We start from the raw sequence: 6,309 nt of genomic DNA, 5'->3' as shown, positions 1-6,309 counted from the left end.
TTAGATGCAGGGAAGGGTGAAGAATCGGAGCTCAAAGGAATCTCCTGTAATTTAATAAGTATGTTTCATTCATCTATTATTGTATAAGTTTCTTTTATGTGCCAGACACTGCTAGGCAGCAGGAGAGATTGCCATGTAATATTCCTATACCACTCACTGGTTAGAAAACTAAGAAAAAGAGTTCTGGCTCTTATCTTTTGTATGGTATGTACAATAGTTTTCTAAAGTCTCTCTTCCTTAGTTATGGCCTTGATGCAGTCCATCCTCCAGTGTGGCCAAAGTGAACTTCCTAAAATGTAAATGAGATATTGAATCTTCCCTTTAAGCAGTTTGGATGATTCCCCTTTGCCAGTAGGATAAAGCTCAACCTCCACATGTTGACATTTAAACTGATCCTAATCTGGACCCTCAAACTGCCCACACTTGTCTTCTGCCATCCCTCTGGTCATCAGCCCCTCCCCCAAGCATCCCCTCTTCCTTATTTCCCTTTTGCTCTGGCTCAGCAGTTCCCTGCTTTTAGACCACAGACAGGTGGTGGGTAGGGAGGTGGAGGGCATGGCATCATTGGAAGGCATCTTACTGAATGCACACTAAGCATTACCTGTCAACTCTAAATAATGCTCACCCTGCCCCGCCCCACACCCCACACAGACACTGCCATTTGCAATTTTACCTAGATGAGATTGTGAAGAATACACTGCAAATTAAGTTAGAGGGAGGTGTTGAATTTGAGCTGCCTTTTGCTATTATTTAGTTGCTCATCAACAGATGCAAAAAGTACAACTTCTGTCAAGTAGAGATCTATAATGGTTTTGACAAACAGTGGAAACGAACGACAGTGGAGCCCTTGCCTCTTCTTAAAGACATCCTGAGCCCCCCATATAGCTCTGGCTACTTTGACTCTCTCAGCACCTCCTGCAGCACGTTGTAATAGAATGATGTCTTTCTCTCTAGGAGTCCTATTTTCTGAAGCACACAAACCATGCTTTTTCATTTCTTTCCCTGTTACCCAGCTCAGTGGCTAATATGCAGTAGGCGCTTTATGATAGTTCTTGAATGAACGAATGAATCTATGTAAGTGAGTGCCGGAGAATTCTTTAGAGGAGTGGTTCTCAAACTATGCATATGAAAAGCTTGTAAAACAGAGATCTCTGGACTCTAACCCCAAGTTTTTGAATCAGTAGGTCTGGGGTGAGGCCTGAGAATTTCCATTTCTAACAAGTTTCCAGGTGGTGACGATGCTGCCAGTCTAGGGGCCGCACTTTGAAAACCACTGCTTTACCATATGGATGCTGAGATGATTCTCTGTGTAGAAATAACCCCACTCACTAATTTTGGGTAAGGGAGACACCTAGAGGGGGGTTTTAACAGCTTCTAGTTCCCAGGATAAAATTGGTGTCTGAATACCCAGTTTTGCTACCAAGGGGGGACTGGAGTCCTAAAGACAGTTAGGCCAGTTGAATTGAGATGGCCTAAAAGTCACTCCCTGTTTTCTCTCTGTGCTAGTGTGGAAGTCATGATTGTATTAAAATGTATTCAGAGGACACTATATTAGTGCAGTACCTCAAAAGCCAAAGGAGTATTTTCTGTCCAATTTTTAGATGTCTGGGCTCTTCATACATTGAGGAAATTCAGAAGGATGTCTCACCCCAAGTGTCCTTCACCAAAGATCCCCAAGCACCTGCCTGTTCACACTAGTCTCTGTGGAATGTTCCTTATTTTGTCTAATACTGGTCTAGACTATCATAAGAAGTGCTTGCCTTGTCATAGGCCGAATTAGACGGCCACGTGGCAGTGGAGACTGTCAAGGTCATAGGATGCTTTCCACGTGGGGGGACTGAACTGTCACCATCAGAAAGTATTTCTGTTAGGGCAGTACATGTAGGGGGGTTTCATATCAGCATCACAATTTTCAGTACAGAAGCCATTTAATGCATCTTCTCAACAAAAATCATTTGAGCTCCTACTATGTGCCAGACACTGTTCTAGAAGCTGAGCACACAGCAGCAAAAGACAGATGTGGGACTTATATTCCAGAGGAATAGACGGACAACAAACAAGCCAATGTAATTATTGGTTAGCTATTGCTGTATAACAAACCATCCCCTGATTTAGAGCAATTATTTATTTTTAGTTCATATAACTGTGGGCCAGCTGATCTGGGTGGGGCTCTGCTAGGCTTGCTCAAGTGTCTCTGGGTCCATGGGGGTGCTCATCTCTCCTCCTCTGACCAGTGAGCTAGTCTATGAATGTGCCTTTGAAGGCATTCATTGGCAGAGGCCCTAGCAAGAGCCAGGTGAAATGCACAGGGCCTCTTGGGGCCTTGGCTTATAACTGGGTTTGTGTGGCCAAACCCAAAGTCAAGGTGTAAAGGATATAGGTACAAGTTGGAGTGAATAATTGAGACAGTAATGCAAGTGACCATTTATAGTATAAGGTCAAGTAACATAAAGGACTTTGAAGAAGATAAAGCAGGTTCATGGCTCAAGAGCAATCAGGGGTCCTTTTTGGTGGCCAGGTGTTGTGAGATGGTGTACTGTCATCATCCTGGGTATTTTTAGCAGGCTATCCCACTGGGAGAGGTATAGCTTCAGCTTCAGCCTGTTACAAGGCTGTATAGGATGGGCTTCCCTCCCCATTGTCCCGGTATATCCCAGTTACCAAGGGCTCCTGGCATACCTGATAAGTGTTACATCTCGTAAGGGCATCTATTTGGTTTATTACTGTCTATTCAAATGCCTCATCACAGCAGCACATTCAGAGGTACCAAAATTGGAACAAATTATCTCTGCTGGATGATACACCAGTTGCCCCCTGTTCATATACACACACCCATGCACTTGTACACATAACACACAAGCACTTCACTCACCCACATGGCCACCTCCACACACTCAGAAATGAGGTCTTCATCATGTCAGTCAATGAGAGGAAACAGTCTCAATCCCTGGCACCTCAGGAGACAGCTGCTGACTGTTGGATGATTCCATCAGCTCCAAAGCCAGAATGATGTGCCCAGAAAAGGAGTGTGAACCTGGAATGTGTCTGAATGCAGACACAGCTTCTGGGGAGCCCACAGCTGCAAGCTGCAAAAGCAGTCAGGGGTTGTTGTGGGCTGGGGTGGGAGGAGATAGAGTCAGGGTAGGTAGGCGGTGGTTTTCAGTTTCAGTATTTACTTACCACCATCAATCAATGCATCAGCCAAAAGACCCTCATTAGGGAGCTGAAGGGAAAACAAGGCAAAACAAACAAACAGAAATGGATTTCTTCTTCAGAAGCCTCTTATCATTGGAGTGAAGTGATTTTTCTCCTGTCTTTGTTGAACAAAACCTGATATTATGTTTTTGGCAAGATGCACATTTTCTGAGAGTAGAGGGGAGTAGGGGATAGAGGGGAAAAGTGACATCAATTTTTACAACAGTTCTTGGAGTGTTATGTTATTATTCCCATTTTATTGATGAAGAAACTGAGGTTTGGGGAGTAAAAGCAACTTGCCCAATATAAGTAAAGTCCAGAGATCCCAATCCAGGTCTCATTTTGTGGACCAATCTTTTTGACTTCCTAGCTTCCATGGTTTCTAGACGTGAGCCTCAGGGCCTAAGAAGACTCTTGAAATTAACTCTCCCCAGCCCCTAAAATTCAACCTGTGGGGGCTGAGGTAGGAAGGAATGGAGACTGGCCCTTTGGGTACACTCACCTAAAATCAGGTGAGGTTGCCTGGAGCCACTCTGCCTGCCAGTAGAACAGTTCAGGACAAAAGCCCAGGACTTTGGTAAATGCCCGTGCAGGTCCTGGCTGGAGACAGAGTGAGCAGGACTTCAGCCAGGCAAATCTACATCCATCTTCACTGGTACCATCAGATGCACAAGGTCATCTGCAGCCTGGGAATCACAGCCTCCGGTTACCTGTTATGGGTCACACCTTAGTTTTCTATAGAGCTGACAAAGCTGAGGTCAGACTGGAATATTGCCCTTGGGAACAGCCAACAACTGGCCCACTGGGGGCACTAAGGCACAGCCCCCTGACTCTGTTAGGCTCATCTCTAAAGGGCCACTCTAACCTCAGAGCTCTCCTGGGATTGGCTGAGGCCTCTGCTGCAACTGCAAAGTCATCCACCTCACCCTCTGCCAGTCTTGTTTTCCTCCCTCTTGCAGTGGTTGTGGTGAGAACACTCCCCACTAAGCCTCCTGCACAAATTTCCATCCCAGCACCTATTCCAGGGAAACCAATCTGTCTCACATTGGTGATTAAATGCTCCACCTGTCACTTTTGCTCCCAGCTCATTTGCTAGAACTAGTCACATGGCCCCACAGTAAGCACAAGGGGGCCAGCAAGTGCAACCCTGCAAAAAATGGGGAAAACTGGATCTATTTGGTGAGTGGCAGTAAGGGAGATGGGATGGGAAGACCACAGAAAGAGCTGCCAGAACTATAAAATCAATAATACTGCTTTGCACCTTAGACAAGGCAGCCTTGGACACACCCTACCCTTAGGAGTGCTTCTCTGCCCAAGTGGCTGCTTGTGGAAAAGTGGCTGGAACATCATCTTACTGCCCTCTTCACCCCTTATCACGGTTGATCATCTCCCAGGAGGTCCTCTGCTCTCTCTCTGTCTCCACGTCTGCTAAATCCATGGGCTTAGCTCAGTTGACCTCTAATTGACAAGATGGCTGCTACCCTGGAATGGAGAAAAATTAGGGTATTTCAGGATGCCTTGGTCTGAAGTCTCTTTGACTTCAAAGTACCTTGTTTTACTCTTTTTTTTTTTTTTTTTTAAGAAGGTTAGTAGCTTTATTTATTTATTTATTCATTTATTTTTGGTTGCGTTGGGTCTTCGTTTCTGCGCGAGGGCTCCCTCCAGGTGCGGCAAGCGGGGGCCACTCCCCACCGCGGCGCGCGGGCCCCTCCCCACCGCGGCCCCTCCCGCTGCGGAGCACAGGCTCCAGACGCGCAGGCCCAGCAGCCGTGGCCCACGGGCCCAGCCGCTCCGCGGCACGCGGGATCCTCCCAGACCAGGGCCCGAGCCCGCGTCCCCCGCATCGGCAGGCAGACTCCCAACCACTGCGCCACCAGGGAAGCCCCCCCTTGTTTTACTCTTAATGGTGGGTAATGTGGGTATGGATCTCCACACACATGGGTTCCAAGCTGGGACAATCAGATCATCTGTCAAACGCTGCCTGCACTTCTAATAGACTCAGAGGTGGATGCCTACCTAGGCAAGAGAACAGTGGAAAGCAGAAGAGACTGGAAGAAGCAGCAGCATCCACCTTTCCTGAGCTCTTCTGGGGGCTGTTTGGCCAACATTGCCATCTGTTGGGCTAGTGCTGGCTAATGCAGCCAGGTGGTCAGATGGCATTGCATCTTCATCAGACGCGATGACCGAACTGCTGACAATGAAGCAATTTTAGAAAGTGCATTAGTTTACATTTAATGAGTGGTTATTCTGTCACTTAATCCTCACCACAAACTTGTGAGTTCAGTACAATTTATATTTTCATTTAACCAGTGATCAAACAGAGGCACAGGGAGTGAGAAACTTACTAGTCAGTAGCAGAGCTGGGGGTTAAGCTTAGGCAATGTGGCTCCAGATTTTTTGCCCCACCCCACCCTCTGCTACTTCTTGATTAAGTCTAGACATCTGTTTAACACACACTAATGATTGTCTCCATGTTTCAGGCCCTGTGCCAGATGCTGGGAATACAGCCCAACCCACTGGATCTCGGCATGGTCCATTGCACAGTGTCCTGCTATATTAGATGTCACATTATACATTTAGTCCAGTATTTACTGCTGGGGAAATTCTGTCAGAAGATATTTGTATACTTGTATCTACAAGAACTATGTAATTTAAATGTTTCTCTTGTTGCTTTGGCCACCAGGAAGCTCAGATCCAAATCAGAGGAAATACGTTAGCGTTTGGGTTTAGTATTTCAGTTTTCTGAATTTTTCCTCCTGTCCCAGATTTTTTATTTTTCTTGCATAAATTCTATTGAAAAAGTGTCCTATATTATAAAACACCTTAAATTTTTTTAGAAGGAGGCTGCATGGAAATGAGAAAGTAAGGTCTTTACTGCATATTCTTAAACTCCTACTGGGAAAGTTAGACCTAGATAGCCCTCTTACACTCATTCCCATAGCACCCCACTTATAAAATCCCTTGAACAGTGGTTACTACTGTTCCCAATCCCTGGAGATAGCTAGAAGCTTCTAAAAGACCACATCCAGAGAGAGGAAAAAAAAGTTTCCTCAAATCATGGCCTCAACTTTGGTGCCAGATGCACATTTCTGGAGTAGGCGGCCAGTCAGACTC

The sequence above is a fragment of the Balaenoptera borealis genome (genome assembly GCF_965194805.1).
Source record: "Balaenoptera borealis genome assembly, contig: HAP1_SCAFFOLD_440, whole genome shotgun sequence".
Lineage (NCBI taxonomy): Eukaryota > Metazoa > Chordata > Mammalia > Artiodactyla > Balaenopteridae > Balaenoptera > Balaenoptera borealis.
This window is presented reverse-complemented; position numbering follows the sequence as displayed.